Raw genomic sequence first — 24,276 nt, 5'->3', positions numbered from 1 at the left:
GAAACTGTAGCTCAGAAGGTCCTCACACAATTTCTGGTTTGTCACAGCTTGAAGATTCAGCACTCATGATTTGCCTTTGCATCTTCCCACTTCCTTTTTTTCCCTTCTTTTTCCCACCTTCATCTTCTGTCTGCTGCAGCTGAGGATGGATCTGGATCAGAAGAAAAACTTTTAAAACCGAGTTTCTTGCCTGCAGGCCTGACTCTAGCAAATATTAATAGAAATCTGGTTTGCCTCCATGGTTTTTCTTCATCGAGGGATGCCAATTGTTGCTTTCTGTTGGCCTTTGTCTTTCTTCCTATTCCCGTCCCGCCATCAAGAAACCAGCATCTTAACTCCAGAAGATAATTTCTCCTAAGGTGCTAGTGAGAGAGAGCCCCAAATTCTTTGTCGGATTATATTTACACATTTTAAACTGGAGCTTTCTTCTTTAGCCATACTTAATGTCATGGGACAGATGTCTGTCCAATAAAACTTGGTAGATAGGATCTGTTTTCCCAGGATCTGTTTTCCCAGGCAGGGCTGGTCACAGTTTTCATATCATAGTATAGAGGCAACCTTAATATTTTTCCCTGTAGGACCAAGCTTGCTCCCAGGAAATAGATCAAATAAAACAAAATAAGAATGAAACACGCTATCTCAGAGACCTCGAATAAATGGCAATTTAACTTTAGCGCTTTGTAGGTGGAATTGCATTGGGTTATAACACTCAGAGCCCTTATCAGCCAAAGCCCTAAATTTGGAGGGTGATAAAAGCCTTGTGTCCTCTGTTTCTATAGCCTTTTATTTCTAAACCTTGAATCACCCAAAGGTGAATAAAGAAACCTCTGAGTCTGCAATTGATTTCTTTATTCGAAAGGACAAATTCACCCATTTTCATAACTTATTATTAATAAAACATACAACAATGATATATTACTATCCCAGTATAATCATTTCTCAGCTATTTTATGAATAATTAAATAGGTTTTTAGTAGATTCTATTTTTTACTTAAATATCACTAAATATTATTATCTGTGATAATCACCTTTCATTAACAGAGGAGGTCAGACATTTTGGTGGCTCTAAATCCTCTTTTTAATTTCACCTTCTTGTCATTGTCAAGAAGCTTCCACTGAACCTTTGTTTACTTCACCCTCCTCCCCCGCATCCCTCAATCCCTGGGCTCATGCAGACCTAGATGATTTTTTTTTTCTTTTTTTAAACCATTTTTTAATTGAATTACAGTTAATTTACAATGTTGTGTTAGTTTCAGGTGTACAAGAAAGAGATACGGTTCCATATATATATATATATATATATATATATATATATATATTCTCTCTCTCTCTGTATATATATATATACACACACACACATATATATTCTTTTTCAGGTTCTTTTCCATTATAGGTTATTACAAGATATTGAGTAGAGTTCCCTGTGCTATACAGTAGGTCCTTGTTGTTTATCTATTTTGTTTTGGGGAGGGTTTGTCTTTTAATAAATATTAAAAAAAAATTTTTTTTATAATAGGTCCTTGTTGGCTATCTATTTTAACAGACCTAGACAATTCCCTTTCGATCAGGTGCTCCCATCAGAGCATGGAAGGTAAGTCACGCATTTTGGGCATGTGCTTTCAGACTGTCAGAGTCCTTGAACAATCTGTTTAAAAGAGCAAATGTGGGTTATGTTGCATCTATACATTTAGGTTTTTTCCTGCTGGCTAGCTGAAATAAGTCTCTTTTGAAAAAGAAAGAGGAAGTACCACCCTATTTATCAAGTCAGTATATGTTGTGGAGAACCAGACCAGAATTCTCTATTTTATTAAACATCCATGGCAGGGAAGAAATGACAAAGTGCATTTTCAGACTAAGTTCAGTTGACATAATGGTACAGTATTTATACTTGTCCTACTGAATGAATCTAACTTCAACAGGGAGAAAAGCAGAGAAAGGATTCTGGGTATTCATTCTTAGTATTCTCATTAAAGAAAAATTCTCTCCAACATGTATCTCTCTGTGCAGCAAAACTGAACTTGGAAATGTGTAGGGCAACCATGGCTTCTGGTTAAGACCTTGACCCAATCATGTAAAGTGGAATCAATCGTGCCTCTCTCCCCAGAAAGCTATTTGGAATCCTCAGGTGAAAATAGAAGTGCAAAGTGTACTTTTGAATAAATAAGGATTTTTATTGCTAAGATCAGCATGGGCAAGTTGAGGGTTTTGTGTCTCAGAATTGCCGATTCTGCAGACATGGATGATGGTTGAAGTATGGGAGGCATGTGAACCACACTGCTTCCCCTCCCTGCTGGGGGCTCAGCTCAGTCCCCTGCAGTTGGTAATCTTTTGTGCAATGCAGGTGCCCAGTTAATGCCACAGGGTACCTGTTTTTCGTAACTCCACAGCAACGGGCTTCCTTTGCGTTTTATATTCATCTTTGGCCAGTCAACACTGGATTGACCCTTGGTTTTATAGTAAAACCAATCTCGATTCAATATCCTTTTATCTAATTCCTCTAATTTTTTTTCTAAACGGGGTGTAGTTTCAGTGGAAAACAGAGAAGGCACAAAGGCATTACAGACTTGGCACCACTGGTATAGGAAGCAGTAAGCTATGTCATGAAACAATCTCCCCAGAGAAACCATTAATTATTATGCCTTTGCCTCTTTTTATTTTCACCTACCCCTCCTGAGGAGAGATTTCCATCTCTAATAAATCTGCTGAAGTCACAAATTTAACCTTTAAGAATTTTGAAAGTTTTGTTACCCACATATCCAAGAAGAAAAAAAAAAAGGCCTAATGAGATTTCACTGCCTCTGAAAATGATCACATTTTCATGGTTTATTTATAAAGTGTTATTTATACATGTTCATCTCACACATAAGCATAAAGGGCACTTCACTGAAATGAGTTTCAATTAATATTGACAACACTAAGGGAAACAGACACTTTTACAAAGTTCTTCCCAGAAACCTTAATAAATAATAATATTTTGTAGAAATCTGGTGATTTGTCTTAACCAAAAAGTTCAAAATGTATCTCAAATAGAATACGGTTTCAGAATCTCAGGTAATCACTTCATCTATACTAGTATTTTTTTCAAACTTATAGAGTTTTAGAATTTTCTCTCTGATGCTGGCTGAGAATGATTTTAAGTCCTGGAATAAAGGTGAATTTTTCTTAATTGGAAATTCCTAACAAATAAAAAGAAGTGCTAGCTTGAAGTGAAGAGTTAACAAAATTACTAATTTGGATACAAAAATTAGCTTCCACATTTTGGGATCCCTCTTCAAAATTTCCAAGAGGTGACCTCTTTTGGCATATACGTTTTTTGCAAAGTGCCCAGTTTTCAGAAATAATTTCCTGTTAACATTTACATAGCTCTTTTTATTTGCAAAAGGGAAAGTGAGAGTAATCTGTAAAGTCAGCATCCTGCTATAGGTATTTTTAAAGGTCAAAAGGATTCAGGAATTTTTCTAGCTGATACACTGTAATGATTTAAAGAAGTTTATCAAAGGGTGCTTTAATTTTAGTTTAAAGTAAACTTATGCTGCTTCTCAATAGTTGTAAATCATTCAAAGGTTATAATTCTTCCATGTAACTCACATGTAAAAGACAAGTGACAGAGACTGCAGTTGAGATTAATACATCCAAGTGCTCTTGAATAGTAAGCCCTGACTTTCAAAGGCCTTACCAATAAAGAGTCAATTCTGAAATGCCTTTCTAGTTGTCACAGCAAGTTGACTGGGGGCAAGCCCTGGGTTACTAAAGAATCCAGGCCCTTAGGCTGGGTTCAAGCACGAACTTTCTGATCGCGCTATATTGTGATAGCCTCTTTATGTGACAGTCACCTTCACGAGAAGATACATTTTGTGAAGGGCAAAGATTACCTTATTAGCTTTAAGCACAAGCATTTTGGTAATACCTGGCAACGAGGAAACATTAAGTAAATTTGTTAAATAAATGAATGACTATCCAAAACCTCTTAGGAGACCAGTGTCCTCATTTATAAAATAAAGATGTATAATTAGGTGGTCTATTTTCTCCTTTTGAGCTCTACAAATGTTCTAAAAAAATAATAATTCTACTTATTAAAAGAAATCAATGGGTTTCTCTGACAATTTATGGTAATTTGGTTGGATTCTTCTTTAGAGGATTTTTTTTTTTTTTTTTTAATTATTTATTTATTTATTTAATTTATTTATGGCTGTGTTGGGTCTTCGTTTCTGCGCGAGGGCCTTCTCCAGTTGCGGCAAGTGGGGGCCACTCTTCATCACAGCGCGCGGGCCTCTCACTATGGCAGCCTCTCTTGTTGCGGAGCACAGGCTCCAGACGCGCAGGCTCAGTAATTGTGGCTCACGGGCCCAGTTGCTCCGCGGCATGTGGGATCTTCCCGGACGGGGCTTGAACCCGTGTGCTCTGCATTGGCAGGCAGACTCTCAACCACTGCGCCACCAGGGAAGCCCTAGAGGATTTTTTTTTAAAAACATCTTATTGGAGTATAATTGCTTTACAATGGTGTGTTAGTTTCTGCTGTATAACAAAGTGAATCAGCTATACATATACATACACCCCATATCCCCTCCCTCTTGTGTCTCCCTCCCACCCTCCCTATCCCACCCCTCTAGGTGGACACAAAGCACCGAGCTGGTCTCCCTGTGCTATGCGGCTGCTTCCCACTAGCTATCTATTTTACATTTGGTAGTGTATATATGTCCATGCCACTCTCTCACTTTGTCCCAGCTTACCCTTCCCCCTCCCCGTGTCCTCAAGTCCATTCTCTACGTCTGTGTCCTTATTCCTGTCCTGCACCTAGGTTCTTCAGAACCTTTTTTTTTTTTTTAGATTCCATATATATGTGTTAGCATACGGTATTTGTTTTTCTCTTTCTGACTTACTTCACTCTGTATGACAGTCTCTAGGTCCATCCACCTCACTACAAATAACTCAATTTCGTTTCTTTTTATGGCTGAGTAATATTCCATTGTATATATGTGCCACATCTTCTTTATCCATTCATCTGTCGATGGACACTTAGGTTGCTTCCACGTCCTGGCTATTGTAAACAGCGCTGCAATGAACATTTTAGTACATGACTCTTTGAATTATGGTTTTCTCAGGATATATGCCCAGTAGTGCAATTGCTGGGTCATATGGTAGTTCAATGTTTAGTTTTTTAAGGAACCTCCATACTGTTCTCCATAGTGGTTGTATCAATTTACATTCCCACCAACAGTGCAAGAGGGTTCCCTTTTCTCCACACCCTCTCCAGCATCTATTGTTTGTAGATTTTTTGATGATGGCCATTCTGACTGGTGTGAGATGATATCTCATTGTGGTTTTGATTTGCATTTCTCTAATGATTAGTGATGTTGAGCATCCTTCCATGTGTTTGTTGGCAATCTGTATATCTTCTTTGGAGAAATGTCTATTTAGGTCTTCTGCCTATTTTTGGATGGGTTGTTTGTTTTTTTGATATTGAGCTGCATGATATGCTTGTATGTTTTGGAGATTAATCCTTTGTCAGTTGCTTCATTTGCAAATATTTTCTCCCATTCTGAGGGTTGTCTTTTCATCTTGTTTATGGTTTCCTTTGCTGTGCAAAACCTTTAAGTTTCATTAGGTCCCATTTGTTTATTTTTGTTTTTATTTCCATTTCTCTAGGAGGTGCGTCAAAAAGGATCTTGCTGTGATTTATGTCATGGAGTGTTCTGCCTATGTTTTTCTCTAAGAGTTTTATAGTGTCTGGCCTTACATTTAGGTCTTTAATCCATTTTGAGTTTATTTTTGTGTATGGTGTTAGAGAGTGTTCTAATTTCATTCTTTTACATGTAGCTGTCCAGTTTTCCCAGCACCACTTATTGAAGAGACTGTCTTTTCTCCATTGTATATCCTTGCCGTCTTTGTCATAGATTAGTTGACCATAAGTGCGTGGGTTTATCTCTGGGCTTCCTATCTTGTTCCATTGATCCATATTTCTGTTTTTGTGCCAGTACCGTATTGTCTTGATTATTGTAGCTTTGTAGTACAGTCTCAAGTCAGGGAGTCTGATTCCTCCAGCTCCGTTTTTTTCCCTCAAGATTGCCTTCAGGACCCTTCTATCTGACAGGTACTCTGTAGGTGCTGGAGAGACAAATGTGAATGAGACACAGTCATTGGCCTCAAGGCGGTCACAGCCCAGAGTGAAATAAATCAGTAGTGACCTCAGAGGGTCCTGAGTGCTAATGCTAGATGTATGCATAGCGCAGGGTGTCTGATGAGACGTGAGAGAGATTTGAGAAAGACGTCTTTGAGAAGCTGGTATCTTAGCTGAGATTTGAAGGGCTAGGCGGGGAAGGGTAATCTAAGCAAATACTCAACAAATATTTGCTGAGCTCCTATCCTATGCAAGGATTGGGATATTATGGTAAGCCAGACTAACACCGTACTTACCGTCAGGAACACACAGAAGGAAAATCACAGAGAACATGGCCCATTAAAGACACCACGAGTGATTCAGCAGTACGGGAAGGCAGGCGTTTACAACGAGCTGTAGGAGATGAGGTTATGTAGATGAACAGAGACCTTCATTATAGGCCTAGAATATCATGCCAAGGATTGATTATTACCCTACTACTGGTGTCCACTACTGGTCACGTTGATCTATCGGAAAGGACTAAGTCGGAAAGCATGAAAGCACTTAGACTTTAAAGCACTCCATGCATTTAAGGGATTATTATTATGTGATCCTGCTAACCCTGACATCACAGTTCAGAAGGGGTAAATGGCGTCTATGTACCTAATTAAACCTTTTCGACAGAAATAATTAAACCTTTTTGATAGACTCAACAGGCCAACTGGGCTTAATCTCCAAAGTCAATACAAATCATAAAAACAGCAAAATTGGGCCATCTATCCTAAGTTGACTTCTCCAAACATCTTCATCCCTGGATTCTGGGAAGGGAAATTCAAATGTCTCCTCATTTTAGATGAGAGCTCGGTGCAACGTAAGAGTTTAGGATTCCCCAGGGAAGTACTAGTTTGCTTGGGCCAGAGCAGTCCCAACTGCAATCCACTCATGTGTTTTTCAAACCCAATCAAACTGCTTTGTTGTCTATTTGGGTTTTAAGAGTAGCTAAGAATGTTATTTGGACTCATACTTTATTGTGTATGTGTGCCCTTCCATTTAGGATGGAGATGGTTGTGTACTTTAAATGTTCTTTAAGGACATGAAGGGGATTTTAATAAAGAAAAGACATTTTCCATCTTGTGGGTCCAGCATCTGTCTTCTCATACACTTCTCGAAAGAATAGGGGAAATTTTCTCTCATTTTGACAAATGTTATTACTACATTTTGTAAGGAAAAGCCTTAACTAACTTTCCATCAAAGGATTTCTTACAGTACACAGCTGTAACATTATAAACAAAAGCAAGCTAGAGATTGCCCAACTCCTGTGTCTAATTTTAGAAATTTTCTGTGCAAACAGCTGTAATTTCTTATCCTTGGACCAAGTATCAATAACACAGGGACAAGATTATTTGTTTACCCTGTACTCCTGAAATTCTACCAGGAAAAATCCTCTGTTGATCGTTTGTTAAATCACTAAAATTAAAACCTGAAATGATTTCACTTCTAGAAATGATATAAATTATATTAATGGCAGGCCTTTAGAACTGACTTTACTTTTAGCAAAGAATTCAGATTAATTAACCAGTTAATGCCTCAAATGCACTAGTGTTTTAAAATTCTGCTTGTTTCACACAGGAATTCCAATCACCCCTCAGTTACTAATTCTATTTAAATTTTGTAATCTTAATCCTTGAATAAAAGTCTGTGGTGCTAATTGTTGAAATATGGTATCTGTTCTTTTAGTAAAGGTAATATCAGAGTCTTGGATTCTTCAAAGAACAGAATTAGCAGAAGTTAGATTTTCAACAAGCCACTTAGACTCACTAAGGCCCAGTGAACCTTCTAATAAACCATTATGTTTTTTTAAAATTTAGTTATTCTAAAGAGACATCAGTTGACGTGAACAAAACTAAGGTGCTTAACTGATTTAGGATTCATTATTGGCTAGAGAACATTCTGACTAATAAAAGAGAAGGCATTTTTAACATTTTTCCTGCTCCAACTAAGAGACGGGTGCCTATAGCATATGGAAGATTTGAGCTTTTTGTCATTAAAAAGGTAGATAAGGGATATTTTCTTGGGTTCCACAATAGTTGACATAAAATGTTTCATAAGAATACAAGATTCTCCTTACTCTTCTCCCCTTAGATATTAAATTATTTTGAGTCGTTCCTTAATGGTAGAGTTGGAAAAGGGCTAAATGGGATGGGGACAGAAAGGAGGTGGAGGAAAGGGAGAGGAAACCTGAATATAGGCTTCAGTATGGATATATTTATCAAAACTCATCAAATAGTACAATGAAGATCTGTGTATTTCACTCTCAATAAATTTTACCTTAAACAGAAAAAATACCTCCCATCTTTAAAAGTAATAGCCCTAATTATGAATGAATGAATTTAGATTTAGATTTAGGACTCTAAGGCTTATGAAATTGGATCAGTCCTTTAGAATTTATTACCCCTAGAGAAATTAATAAAGTTTAACCTTCTGAACATGCAAAGTTGGGGATTTGACCAAAGTCCTCCCTAACTCCACCCACTTGGCTAGCCCAAACCCCTCAGAGTTCTAATCTCCTAAATTATAAATACATATAGTGGTCAGAGGACTGATATATTTTTAACCCCAGATTTACTCCACGCTTATCAGTTGCATAGAAATGAGAGCATAACAGACGAATCCAATACTAGTTGGTAACCTTGTGCTATCCATTCTGCTTTCAAGTATTATTAAACTACTTAATTGCTCACCCTTAGCTTGATTTCTTTTACAATAGGTCACATACTGTAAAGACACCAGGGTAATTTGCATGTGCTTCAGATTTATCATGTAATCATGTAAACCACTTTGGAGCTAATTTACTGATTTCCATATACCTTCCAAGAGGAATAAAGCAGAATCACCTCTGCATGGTGCCTTCAAAAGGAGATGTTTTTAAAAGAATATCTGAGATGAAGAGGAATAGAACTATCCCCTGTGGAGCAGCCTTTTCCGTGGGTGTTCCCTAGTAGTGGCATAGTTGTTAATAGTTGCCAATGACCAAAGAGTGCCATGGTCAGATAAGTCTGGTTACGCTTAGTCAACGTTAAACCAATTTCTTTCCTGCAGGACATATCAGTCTTTAATATGTTAATGAATTATGAAGAAGGAGCTATGGCGTGCAGCATTTCCCAGACCCATCTGACCTTGAATGTGAGTACATGGCGAAAGTATCCTCTTGAATACATTTAGAATATTGCTATAAACAGAGAGCAACAGAAATCTAGCTGAAATCCTGGTAGGCATCCGGGTATCTGCTAGCAACTTGAGACTGAATAGATAACAGTAGTAGGTGTTGGTATAATCTAGCCCTAAAGATAGAAGCAGGAAATGATTAAACAGCAATGTCTCTAATCTGCTGTCACTAGAGCACATTTAATGTGTTATCAGGACGTGTCATGGATCTCTGCAAGGGGACCCGATGTCAGCTATCGCTCTATGCTTAAAATCCCTTTCCTCCAAAATAGATTAGGAAACTTCTTGGGATTTCTACCTTGTGTCCAATTCTGATCTCAGCAGAGAAAGCAGCTGTGTCCACCCACAGGTGACGTAGAGAGTCAGCGTTCAATGGAGCAAGCCGGAAGGAAGAAAAGTCCTCTAGAGATGGCAATTCATGAAGATTCAGTGATCAGTGTCTACCTCTAGCATCGGCAATACAAACAATAGGCATTTTCTGGAATGACTAATAAGACCTGTGAAGCAAGAAGCAGATGTCCCCAACCAGACAGCTCAAGGGACAAGGGAAATGGGTCACCCAGGGAATCATACTGGAGTCTACTGTATCTTGGTCACTTTACTTACCAGTTTCTTTGTAATGAGGAACTGGACATTGTTCCATAATACATCATTTTTAGTTTACTGCATACAGTAACTTTTGTTGAGTGGTTACTACGTGTTAGGTGTATCTTCATCACATTCGCACAAGCCTACGAGTTACTGAAGAGGAAACTGAGACATAGGATGGTAAAACAATGTGCTCACAGTGCATATTGAGCTGTGCACAAAGGTCTATCTGCCACCAGCGCCTGTACCCTTCCCCACATACCATGGCCCCCTCCTTTTTTAGATACATACAATTCTCTACAGAGCCATGCTTTATTCTTCCAGTCGTTAGCGTCCAATCTTTTGTCAGCTTTTGTAATTCTTGGGAATCATGCACAAGATCCTGTACTGCTTATCATCTGCCTAACTGTATAGGGAAGAAGAACCACCTTGTGTCTTAACGGGCTTAATTCTATCTGTATATACTTGGGATGAGCTGGTGTCCAGTTTTCCCAGGAGAGTCTTGGTTTATACATTATTCTTTTTTTTCTTTTAAACTTTTTATTTTATTTTATTTTATTTTTAAAAATATATATATATATATATATTTTAATTTTTATTTATTTATTTATGGCTGTATTGGGTCTTCGTTTCTGTGCGAGGGCTTTCTTTAGTTGCAAGGGCTTTCTCTAGTTGCGGCAAGCCAGGGCCACTCTTCATCGCGGTGCGCGGGCCTCTCACCATCGCAGCCTCTCCCGTTGCGGAGCACAGGCTCCAGACGCACAGGCTCAGTAATTGTGACTCATGGGCCCAGCCGCTCCGCGGCATGTGGGATCTTCCCAGACCAGGGCTCGAACCCGTGTCCCCTTCATTGGCAGGCAGATTCTCAACCACTGCGCCACCAGGGAAGCCCTAAACTTTTTATTTTATATTGGAGTATAGTTGATTAACAATGTTGTGCTAATTTCAGGTGTACCGCAAAGTGATTCAGTTATACACGTACACCTATCTATCCTTTTTCAAATTCTTTTCCCATTTAGGTTGTCACATAATATTGAACAGAGGGACTTCCCTGGTGGTGCAGTGGTTAAGAATCCACCTACCAATGCAGGGGACCCGGGTTCGAGCCCTGGTCTGGGAAGATCCCACATGCCGCGGAGCAACTAAGCCCGAGAGTCACAACTACTGAAGCCCGTGTGCCTAGAGCCCGTGCTCCACAACAGGAGAAGCCACTGCAATGAGAAACCCGCACACCGCAACAAAGAGAAGCCCCTGCTCGGAAATAGATTTGTTTCATTCAAATTCAAATAGATTTGAAGATGATGAGATGATCCTACTAGAATCATCCACAATGTCCTCTCCACGAACCACCGCAGTGGGCTGCAGTATTGTCTGGAAGTAACCCACCTCCTCCCCATTTCCAAGAGAAGAGTATCTGTTCATGTTGAGCTTGGTATTGATTTTCTTTTGCCAATGGCATGAAAGTAGATAACACAGAAGAATTCTGAAAAGGGCCTGTACAATTGGTTTCATCTTCTTGTGCCTCTGCCTTTGCCATGAAAAGAACACTCCCAGGTTGCCTGCTGGGTCCAAGGGCAGGATGAAAGCCATGTGAGTAGAGCCATAGCAATAAAGCCCATCTTAGATCAGCCAACCCTAACTGGGCTATAGAACTAAAGAAATGGCTATTGTTCATTGGTGCTGAGATGTCCTTTGTTATTTGCTATCAGAAATTGTTAGCTGATAGAGCTATGTACTTCTCTTTTGTAGTATGTGCAATGGCTGTGATTTTACATTTGGGAGGTTGTTATGTGATTAAAATATTTTCCCACCACTACACCACTTTCTTTCCACGACTCCTTGGCTCCGTGCTGTAACCAAGATACTGACTGCGTCACTGACACCCAGCACAGGGTCTGACATACAGCAGACACTCAACAAATACTTCTTTAAAACATAAAGGAATTAAAGGCCCCTCCATGAACAGATATATGAATAATGGAAGGAATAAAACAGGAACATTAAGTTCTCTCATTTATATTGGTCAAATAGTAACCAAGGAGACTTGTAATCTTCTCTAAAAAGCCAATTCCCTCTCTGGGATCTGTTATTTGGAGTCTCCTGTCACCTGCATGCCGAAATCAAGAACAAAACTGTAAACAATTTGTGTGTTTACAACAGGAATCGGGGCTACTGATGAAAAAAAGTCAACTATCAAATTAAGGGAAGGAGAGATTGATTTTTCTCTCACATTAATCAGTAAAACAAATCTATTTCCTCCTCCTACATTTCCCTCTCTTCTCCCCCAAGAGGGAAGGATTAAAAAAAAGGAAAGGAAGAATGTCTTTCGCATGAGTCTGGCTAGACACGCCACCAGGCAGGCTGAATTGTGATTGATGAGGAAAACTACCAAGGGGCCAGCACTGTATTTGAAGACACTAAAAAAGACTGTTTTCAGGGCAACGCTATTCAACGCTCCGATTCTATGTCAGATAATGGCAATTCTTGCCAAAAGCTTGCTTAAAGAAGATATTTCAAAGATGCTATAGAATGTTGCTTCAATAAAAACCCCAATGCTGATTTTCTCCTCTCCCAATCTAAGCTTATGGGAAAGCATTATGTAAACTCTTCATGTTATGTTCTCAGAATCTCTTATGAGTCACAGTTAATATCAAAAGTTTCAAAGCAAAGTCACCTGCTAACTCCAGGTATACACAAATTCCAGGCCTCTGGAAGCACTATTCTTGGATATTGGACAACCACACGATTGCCCAGGCATCCTTCAGAGGGAGAAGAAAGGTGGGTGGAGCTGGGACCGCTTAGTGGAAACTGTGCCCAGGGCCTGGGTGAGCGATTGGCCACATGGCTCCTTCTTTCATGTCCTCATTCATTCGTTTATTCCACAGCATGTACTGGGGGCCTCCTATGAGCCAGGCGTGGCGCTGGGTACTGGGGATAGAAAGACAGACAATCTTCCTGAAGAAGATAGAGAAGGAAACAAGACATGCCGTCAGGGCTGGATAAGGGTGAGCACAGAGCTGGAGGTTGTGCCCCACTGGAGATGAAGCTGACCCAGTTCGACAGTGGTCAGGGAAGACGTGCTAGATGAGGAGACACTTTCGCCGACACTTGAAAGACAGGTGGCAATTACCCAGAGGGATCAAACGGTGGGGAAAGCTATCCTAGATCTTGAGGTCTGATGCGCAAAGGCCAAGAAGCAGGACAGAACGAGGTCTGGCCGTGGGTCTGTTGCATAGGGTAGGGTTTGGGGTGAGGAAGGGGCTGTAACAAATGACAGTGGAGGGGTTAGTGGGGGCCCAGCATATGAGGCTTTGCAGGGCTGTCTAAGGAGTTTGGGATTTTAACTTGAAGGAAAAGAGAGTCACAGAGGATTTTAAATAGGGAATGGCATGATCAAGCATGAAAGCTAAGAAGAAACAGTATGTTGATTTTCCTGGATTTCTCTGATGTGTCTGACAGTTCTGGACACAAAGAGTTAGTTAAATAAAGAAGGAGAGAGTGGTTTACTGCCTTGAAATGGGTGCCTCTGTTCACAAAAGGGACAGCCAGGACTAGGGATTGCTCAGCAAAAATAGAGAAGGTCATCCGAAGGTCACTTCCAAACACACAACTCAGTGTTGAAGGGTCAGAAAAATAGTAGGAGCGATAATAAATACCTTACAGAAAATGATGGCACAAAAAAGAGAACTCTGAATCGGAATTTGGGAAAGCCATGTTTATAACCCAGCTCTGCCCTGAAACAAGAGCTCTCTTTGCCCCACTCTCCTTATCTGGAATCTAAGGAGGGTTAGCTAAGACAGAAAATTTCCAGGAACATTAAAGGGCATGGGTGTTTTAAAATATGTGCAGTGCTTACTTTGTTTTTTTCTACTTTTTGGAAATCAAAAGTCATTTTCATTAGTCTAGAAATGTAAAGATGAATTATGTATAAGTTATCTTGACCTTAAAATAAGATTGATATCCTAAGATATGAAGCTTTAGAAAAAAGTCCAGACCTCTGGAGAAAACTGTCTTCTGAACAATCAGAAAATGCATTTAAAAAGTATTGAGGAGGGGCTTCCCCGGTGGCGCGGTGATTGGGAGTCCGCCTGCCAGTGCGGGGGACACGGGTTCGAGCCCTGGTCCGGGAAGATCCCACATGCCGCGGAGCAACTAAGCCCGTGCGCCACAACTACTGAGCCTGCGCTCTGGAGCCCGCGAGACACAACTACTGAGCCTAAGCATTGGAGCCCGCGAGCCGCGGCTGCTGGGACCCGTGTGCCTGGAGCCCGTGCTCGGCGGCAGAGGAGGCCGCCTCGCTGCGGGGGGTCAGCGCACCCCGGTGGGGGGTGGCTCCCCCCCCCCCCCCGCTCTCCGCGGGTAGGGGAAGCCCGGGCGCAGCAGCGGGGGCCCAGCGCAGCCAAAAATAAACAAATAGATTAATTAATTTAAAAAAAACACAAAAAACAGCTGTCACTTGAAAACCTTCAAAAAAAAAAAAAAGAGTATTGAGGAGGAAAAAAACCAAATCCATTATATCTTTAATTAAATTAGATGATCATGAGTCATTTTTAAGCTCTAGCATTCTGCTCTTTTTTACGGAGTAGTTATAGCATTTTGATCTTTTAAAAGTGTTTTATATATAATTTAATCTTTAAGCATCATCCTTGGCAAAATATTATTTTGAGGCTTGCATGGAAAGATCTACAACCAACACTGTCCAGATAAACAAATATTGATAATATCTTCCCACCTCAACATAGATTTCTCCACCCTGTTTCAATACAACATCCAATCTGTTTTTCTTAAATGTTCTCATCTTTCAGAATTGAATAGCAATTTAGAATTCTCCCTTGGGAGATGAGCAGTGATAACTTGTATGTGTTATGTGTCGGTGGAGTAGATTCTGACAAAGTTCTTCACAGCCAAGTGCCACCGGCCAAGGCGAGTAGTGCGGTCTCTGTGAGACCTGAAGCGGGAACCTTGAAAACAGAACAAGTTCAGATACATTTTGAGGACCATTTGAGAAATGGTGCTCAGGGTAGAAGGCAGTATTTCTTGACCTGTGTAGGAAGATTCTCTCAAAAAAAGAACATTACTAGAGAGATGTGATAGGCAGAAAACTAGCCCCCAAGGTGTCCACCATCTGCCCATATGTTGTGTTCAAGGGAGAATTAAGTTTGCTTCATTCAGGTGACCTTAAAATAGGGAGATGAGACTAAGTAATCTGGGTGGGTCTGATTCCATCAGTTGAAAGGATTTAGGAGCAAAGCTGAGGCTTCCCTGAAGAAGAAACCCCGCCCGTGGACCACAGCTTCAGCAATGCCCGCGTGCCTGAGGTTCGCAGCCTGCGCTCCCTGACAGCCCGCCCAGCTCCGCTCACCTCCACTCACAGACGTCCAAGTCAGTTCCTTGCAATAAACCTCTTAATATATATCTCCCAATGGTCCTGCTTCCCTGGTTGAACCCTGGCTGATACCAGGACGTAGTTATTTGGTGACAAGCCATCGACCATTTTTCAGAAGGGTAACCTTGCTTTATGAACCAAATTAATAAAAACTCAATTTTAAACCCTGTGTAACAAATGACCTTAATATTGTTTGAGTGTCTCTGAACACAGAAGCTGCCTGGTTTCTTCGCAGCGTAACTGCTAGGATGTCCAGTTCATTACGTTTCTCCTGCTAAGAAGCACACGCGACACACCTTATAAACAGTCATAAATAAATAATGGGTTATTCCAGAAGAAAATGTTCGTGCAAATTTTTTAAAAAATTAACTGCAGAAAAGGGGAACAAAATAAACTTGAAATAAAACTTTCTGCCATCAGTGTTAGAAGATGGCCCTTAGGTAAAAAAACATCTGCATCCAAACTTGCAGCCTGGTGCGCGCCCTGCGAGTGAACGCAGGTTCAAGGGTAGCGGTACACATGTGGGACAGGAACTATGGACCCGCAGGAATGGTGAGGCCCTGCTTCCTTCTCATCTTTGTGCCGGGGGTGCAGCCTTTTCTCTCTCTGGCTGGTGAAGTGTGAGTTATCATGCTGAGGATCTTTGTGGCAGGTCTGTAGATCACAGCAGAAGTTTGATCAAGGAAAGAGATTGCTCTCTGGAGGTAAACCTTAAAATCCAAACTGCTGGCTCTTTTGAGATTTGAGATAAATTAACTTGCTGATTAGCCTTTAGCTGCCATCAGTCACTCTGACATCCTTGCAGTAATGAGGAGAGAAAGCTACCTGTTGCAGGGAAATCATTTTTCTGCTCTTTTCCTATTTTATCCCTAGCCCAAGCCCAAGTTTTCACTGGTGTTCTCCTGGGCGAGGGATGCTGATTGGAAGATTCATCATATGAAGAATGATAATGGACTTGCTTCAAGGATGTACAACAGGTAGTCTTTGAGCTGGGCAACACCCTGAGGCTAATCAATTCACAGACGTGGGCAAAGTTAGTGTTGCTGGGGAGCTGGCAGAGCTCAAACAACCAGCTGAATAGGGAAAATATAGTTTATGCCGATGGGCTGGTTTTTGGTAGCTTCTCCTTGAGTTGAGATGTTGCAATATTATAATAATGAAGAATTTGGGGGGAACCCCTCTCTCTTCAAGCTCTCTCTTTCGCCTTGCTTGCATTGTGTAATAATTTTACCTCTGCTTTAGAGTGCTGTGAAAACCTAGTTCATGCGTATGGATTTTTGCTCTTGAAAATCTTTAAAGAGGAATTGATCTGTATTAATCAAAACGAATATATACAGTTTAATTTCACCTGTGTAAACTGTCTAACATAATGACAGGGAAAGATTTTAGTGAAAACATATAGGTATAATTTTGAGCTGACATGGTTCCTCAAAAAATTATAGAAACTTTTCTATCAAGAAAGAGGGGGCCCCAAGTCCCAAGAAGATTGCTAAAGGCCTATTGAGAGATGAAGATTACAGGACCCCCCAAAAGGACGGGAGGTCTGAGATCTGGAGCTGCCTATCCAGGCAACGGGATGGATTACCTCATTCTTCAGGACCATGCCCAACTGAGTGCACAAAATCCAGAATAATCCACCCCAAGATGAGGCGACTTTATAGCCCCTTTTCCACTTCAGAATTCTTTAAGATGAATCCTACTGTCGTCCATTTGTCCAGAGCCCAGAATGTTGCTTGACCTCAAGCAACATACAGCTTTTAAATTCTTTTCATCTATTAATTATATTGGCTGGGTTCATCAGGATTCTCCAGAGAAACAGAACCAATAGGAGATAGATAAATAGGTAACTAGATGGGTAGATAGATAGGGATTTTAAGGAACTGGCTCATTTATTTTAAGGAACTGGCTCATGCAATTCTGGGGCTGGCAAGTTCCACATTTGCAGGGCAGGTTGGCAGGCTGGAAATTCCAGAAAGAGTTGATGCAGTAGTTCTACCCCCACTTCCCTGCCCAAGCTTTATTGAGATGTAATCGACAGATAACCTTGTGTAAGTTTAAGGCATACAACATGTTAATTTAATACCCTTATGTATTGCAAAGCATAAGCTCACTCCTCCATCCTGTCCCATAGTTACCATTTCTTCCTTGTGTTGAGAACATTTAAGATCTACTCTCTTAATATCTTTCAAGTAAATGTGTAGTATTATTAGCTATAATTACCATGCTGTACATTAGATCCCCAAACTTGTTAGTCTTATAACTGGAAGTTTGTACCCTTTAACCAATACCTCCCCATTTCTTCCACCCCTCAGCCCCTGGTAACCATCACTCTGTTCTCTGGTTCGCTGAGTTTGACTATTTTAGATTCCACAACTAAGTATTATCATACAGTATTTGTCTTTCTCTGTCTGACTTATTTCACTTTTGATGCTGCAGTCCTGAGTCTGAAGGCCATCTGGAGGCAGAATTCCTTCCCTCAGCCTTTTCTCTTATGACTTTCAACTGATTGCATGAGACACATTCACATTATGGAGGATAATCTTTACCCAGTCTCCTGATCTAAATTTAATCGCATCTAAAAAATACCTTCACAGCAACATCTAGGCTGACGTTTGACCAAACAACTGGACACCATAGCTTAGACAATGTGACACATAAAATTAACCAACTCCAGGGGCAAAATGTCTCTAGGGGAAATATTAAATTAGAGTCTGAAAATTCACTTGGGGGGGGGCTCAAATTCAAGTTCAAAGTGCTTGTAGGATGGAGGAAACAATTTCAGTTTGGTAAGTGGATAACACATGTTCCAGTACCGTTTTAGTCACTCTTTGGCTGTGTGACTTTGGGCAGGCACTTGACATCTCTGAGCCTCATCTCTATCATCCGTAAAATGAGTAGGCTGGACTCTATGTATTGGTTTATTCATTTTTCTTTCATCAATTCAACAAAAACTTAATGAATCTCTAAGAAAGGCCCACTTGGGTCTATGTTTGAAATTAGAAGGTTCCTAGAGGTCCACATTATAGAGACAGCTTAGTGAATTTTTATCAAGTTCAAGATCATGACAAGTAGCAACAACAGCTTCACAGCTGGTCTGTTCTGCATTTTCTTTCATTTTCCTTCCAGTATGAGGCAGCTTCCATTCCAAGACCTTTCTGCATGAAGAGCTGGAGGCTAGGATTTTAAAATATTGATTTTTGTTAAGTATAGCTCTTGCTTGAATGTGATGGGTTCTTTGGTTAATGTCTAATTAATGACAAGGCACAGCCATATGGTTTAATGAAAAATATCATTAAAATAATAAAAACGTGACTTCCTGGTCTCCAGATAGCACTCTCAGAAAGTAAATATATTTTATAACAATTTAAAGCCACAAAAATGGACTAAAGAGACAGTTAACAATATACTGCATTCACCAATGTACTATATATATTTAAGTCTCTTCAATATAATAATGAACTAAACCTCTGAAATAGAGTCAAACTTGGTCAAAGCGAGTTTGGCTTTCGGCTCTTCCGGGAAGTGACTGGAGAGGGCGCCAGAGAGCAGGGGAGTGTGAGGTGGGAAGGAGAAAAGACAAGCAACTCCCTTTCAAGAAATGAGGAGGAGAAGGGTGGGTCCCCTAGTCCCCAGCACTCTCCAGGCCCAATATCCTCAGATAGAGCCAATGAAATGGGTGCCAACTACCCAACAACTCCTAAAATTGCGGCTGCTGTCCTGGAATCCCCAGCCATTTCAGAACCTAGAAAATCCTCGTCTATGTTGAAGCCTGAGTGAAAAACCACCACCCGGAGCCCCAGCTGCGGCCAGGACTGGGCTGATTTGGAACCTGCATCTGGACCCCTGGGAATTCTGCATTGAGGTGGTCATTGCGCTAGCTTCTTAATAACATATCTCTGTGTTTTACGTGACTGAATTTCTAGAGCCCACATATGGACAGCCCACGTATGGGGTCCTGGTGGAAGGGTTTACAGAGTTACATAGTAAGAACACATTAAATAGTATATTATATTTAAAGTTTGAACTGACTTCATAAGTCACACCCATTCTCCCATATACATCCCTAAATTTGTCTTAACATCCCTTCGCAGCCAGGGCAAGATCTCACCTGACATAACTCTCTTAGATTTGGAAGTAAGGGTGGGGAAGGAGTGTTTTTAATTCCTTTTGAGTCAAGCTTTGTTCTGTGTAAGGGAAATCCAGATTTGAATTCCTATTTTTTACACATTTGATGATTAATGCTATCCAATATGCAGACTTTGGGATAAGCACTCCATAAATATTCTAGACCTCAACACCCCATGAGAACATTGTAGGGTCACTGCTCTTTTCAATGCTCAAATTACTGTAGCCAGAAATTGCTTTCCCTCCAAGTTTCCCCTTGCCATTTCTGAGTATTCCAAGGAGGCTATTTCCGGGGTGACCAGGATCAAGCCTTGCATCCTCATCTTCTCGGTCCTTGGTCCCCACTCTCTTGCTTTGATGTCCATATTTCTTGTGACACAGCTGTCATTGGCCAGCAAGAACACTGTCCAAACCCTTGGCCGCGGGAGGAAGGGGACTTTTCTTTTGCCACAAAGTTCACACCACGAAATGCACCCTTTCCTAGCTCCCCACAGCACAGCTGAAGCACAGTTATATCTTCTAGTTAAACTTTACTTGGTAGGTGCTCAGATAAAGGAAGGGAAACTACCAACAGAAAAAAAAAAAAAAGGCAATTTCCAACTGCTACTGAAAGTGTCTTCTTTTAGCTCTCACGTTCCCAGACTGACTTGGGGGTCTCTTCCAGCCCGCCTTCACAAAGCAGCCTCTGTTCCCGCCTGCTGCCAACTTTCTGCTCTTGCCCATCTCATTGTGGGTGGAAGCATCCCATGTCTCAGAACCTATAGCAAATCTCCCCCTCCTGGCTCTGGATCAAAGAGACTGTGCTTTTCCCTCACTCTCAGGTAAAGTCTGCTCTTCAGGATTTACCTCTTGCTACAATGGAGGAGGTAGGACTGTCCCTTTTAATTTTTTTTTTTAGGAATATTTCTTTTCAGATATATTCAGATTTTTAAAAAAATTTTAGAATAAACCCCACCCAGGTAAGTGAATTAGTTCTTTGAACTTCATAAAAGTCCCACATATGTACTTTTCCAAAGTCTGTGTTATTTAAAATACAAACAAAGAAAAACCTGAGTCAATAGTCCATTTGTGGTGATTTCAGACTTCTCCAGCATGACATCAAGAAAATGTCTGTATGTCTTTATTCTGTTCCTTCTATTGTGTTTCCGTATTCTTACAAACAAATGGTCATCAGAGAACACATTGAATTCTAAAGAATCTAAGGAATTCTAGTCCTACACTTCAGGAAATTATTTAGTTCTGCTAAAATATATACCTAGTTTATATCACAGCTGTTAAAAACAGCTCCTAACTTCTCAGCTTGAAGTTAAGTTAATTTTACTGCATTTACTGCATTTACTAAATTTACTAAATTTACTAAATTTACTGCATTTAGGTGTTTCTCTAGGGTGATAAGTAGGCACTTCTTTCTGTTTTGTTTTGTTTTTTTTTCTTTTTTTAACTCAGAACAAATGGCGTTTATCTCTATTTGGTAAATTCACCACTTAGGAAATATGAACAACTCAAAACTTTCAAGTTAAAGTTTTTCCAGATTAAAATATATGTATTTACAACCCAACAACCCCATTCCTAAGCATTTACCCAAGAGAAATGAAAACATGCATGCCCACAAAGACTTGGACGTGGATGTTTATAGAAGCTTTATTTGTAATAGCCCCAAACCAGAAACAACCAATAAGGTGATGAGTGGATAAACAAATTATGATTAATCAGTACAATGGCATACTTGTCAGCAAAAAGGGGGAACAAACTACTAATTTTACCCAACAACATGGACGAATCTCAAAAGCATTATGTTTAGTGAAAGAGGCCAGGCTCTTTTTTTTTTTTTTTTTTTAATATTTATTTTATTTCTTTATTTATTTTTGGTCGCGTCAGGTCTTAGTTTCGTGCGGGCTTCTCTCTAGTTGTGGCAGCGGGTTTTCTCTCTCTAGTTGTGGCATGCGGGCTCCAGGGTGCGTGGGCTCTGTAGTTGCTGCACACGGGCTCTCTTATTGAGGCGTGCGAGCTCAGTAGTTCTGGCACGCGGGCCTACTTGCCCCGCGGCATGTGGGCTCTTAGTTCCCCGACCAGGGCTCGAACCCGTGCCCCCCGCACTGGAAGGCGGACTCTCCACCACTGGACCACCAGGGAAGTCCCAGAGGCCAGGCTCTTTTAAAAGGTTACGTACCAAAGTTATACGACATTTTGGAAAACAGGGAAAGAATCCAAAATCCCTGGTTGTCAGGGGCTGCGTATAGGGAGAGAGAATTAGCTGATAAGGGAAATGAAGGAACTTTAAGGAGTGATCTTGATTGCAGTGGTGGCTATACTCATTGAACTTAAAAAGGATGAATTTTATTTTTATTTTCAAATTTATTGAAGTATAGTTGATTTACAAAGTTGTGTTAATTTCTACTGTACAGCAAAGTGATACAGTTATGTAAATATATACTTTCTTTTTCATAATCTTTTCCATTATGTTTTATCTCAGGATATTGAATATAGTTCCCTGTGCTATACAGTAGGACCTTGTTGCTTATCCATTCTATATATAATAGTTTGCATCTGCTAACCCCAAACTCCCAATCCATCCCTCCCCCATCCTTTCTCCTCTTTTCTCCCCCTTGGCAACCACAAGCCTGTTCTCTATGTCTGTGAGTCTGTTTCTGTTTCATAGATAAGTTCATTTGTGTCATATTTTAGATTCCACATATAAGTGATATCATATGGTATTTGTCTTTCTCTTTCTGACTTACTTCACTTAGTATGATAATCTCTAGGTCCATCTATATTGCTGCAAATTGCATTATTTCTTTCAAAAAAGGTGAATTTTCCTGAAGGTAAAAGTCTCACTAAAACTGACCATTAAAAAAACCATTTCATGTGCATACAATGCTAGGGCACCCTTTATGTGTGGTACATCTTAATAACACCTCCCAGCTACTCCACTGAGCTAGTGTTAACATTTCCACTTACAAATGAAGAAATTGGGCTTGAAGAAGTCAAGCAGCTTACCCAAGTAAGTGGCCAGTTGGAACTTGAACCCAAGTTTGCTGATTCTCTGCCCCCACTAATACCATTCTCCCAACTGCATATATCAGTAGAGTTTATTTTTTTAACTAATGATCTTTTTTGCATGTAACAATGATTGATGATCATTTTAAAGGATTTAAACAACATAGAGAGGTCCAAAAAAAGAAAAAAAAAAAAAGAAAAAGAAAGGAAAAACTCACTCTATATGCTCCTGTGCTCATACAACCATTAACATTGGAAAAACACCATTCCAGACACTTTTCTATGCATATATTCAGAGAGAAGGATAGATGTATTGATCCTCCCTTATTGAGCACTTACCGTGTGCCAGGAACTTGAACCCTGGGGAGACAGAGGATCAAAACAGTGTCTCCTTTTGTGGAGCTTGTTCTAAAAATGGATATAAATTTTTAAGACTAGTTGTATATGTATAATTTCAGACTGGAAAAAAGCTATGAAGAAAAATGAAAATTGCTAAGATAACAGAGCGGTGGTAGGAGAAATTTTAGATTGATTGGTCAGCAAAAGCTTCTCTGTAGGAGTCTTTTGTGCAGAAACCCAAGTGAAGTGAGGGAGGGAACCGTGAGAACATTAGGGGAGGAGCCGTCCAGGCAGAGGAGAGATAATTGCAAAGCTGTGAGGTAGGAATGGGCTTGGAGGATTTGAGACGCTGCCAACATCCCCCTCTTCCTAGAAGGCAGAACCTTTGCCTTCTAAGGCAAAGGTTTTTTTTAAATAGATCTTTATTGGAGCATAATTGCTTCACAATACTGTGTTAGTTTCTGTTGTACACCAAAGTGAATCAGCCATATGCATACATATATCCCTATATCTCCTCCTTCTTGAGCCTCCCTCCCACCCTCCCTATCCCACCCCTCTAGGTCATCGCAAAGCACCCAGCTGATCTCCCTGTGCTATGCGGCTGCTTCCCACCCGCCAACTCCTTTACATTCGGTAGTGTATGTATGTCGACGCTACTCTCACTTTGCCCCAGCTTTGCCCTCCCACCCCGCGTCCTCAAGTCCATTCTCTATGTCTACCTCTTTATTCCTGCCCTGCAACTAGGTTCATCAGTGCCATTTTTTTTTTTAGATTCCATATATATGTGTTAGAATACGGTATTTCTTTTTCTGTTTCTGACTTACTTCACTCTGTATGACAGACTCTAGGTCCATCCACCTCACTACAAATAACTCAATTTCGTTTCTTTTTATGGCTGAGTAATATTTTTAACACTAGCATTTATAGGATTGTTACAGTATCACTAGTTCACTTTAAGATGCTTTTGTTTATCAGATAGTGTTATGTATGTGCCAGCCAGTTTATGCTTTAGCTGGGCGGGTGGTGTGCTAACATGCCATCAACAACGCCCAGTCTAGGGCTGGGTGGCCCAAAGCACTCTCTTTCTCGGGAGCTACTGCAAGCCTTCTGTTAACTGTATCGCCGTCCATACGTGACATTATTTTACTGTGCTGAGTGTTAGGAAATCTAGTGACTTATTTCCATGATGACTGTTAAAGCTCTCATTGGTGAAATTAAATGTATTGATGGTAAGTGGAGTCACAGAAAGAATTTAGAGCCACTCTCTACTCTAGCATGAAGAGCCGGCAAGTGTGCAGCTAAGTTTCTAACCTGCGCTTTCAAGCATGGTGCCCTAGACCTACTCTTTAATGGTCCTCTACTTGACCATTGGTTTAGGATGGGTTTTGACTGCAGCATGCAGACAAAAAAGGCAGAGAACCTTGTTTCAGATGGTTGCCCTGTCTTCCTGAAATGGAACTTTCAAAACTTCTCTGACCTTACAGAACATTTGTAGGGATATTTTGTGTCTGCTTTGCTA

This window comes from Balaenoptera ricei, chromosome 18 (assembly GCF_028023285.1).
Source record: "Balaenoptera ricei isolate mBalRic1 chromosome 18, mBalRic1.hap2, whole genome shotgun sequence".
In the NCBI taxonomy this organism is placed as follows: Eukaryota; Metazoa; Chordata; class Mammalia; order Artiodactyla; family Balaenopteridae; genus Balaenoptera; species Balaenoptera ricei.
The sequence above is the reverse complement of the archived record's forward strand: the minus strand, read 5'-3'. Positions refer to the sequence as shown.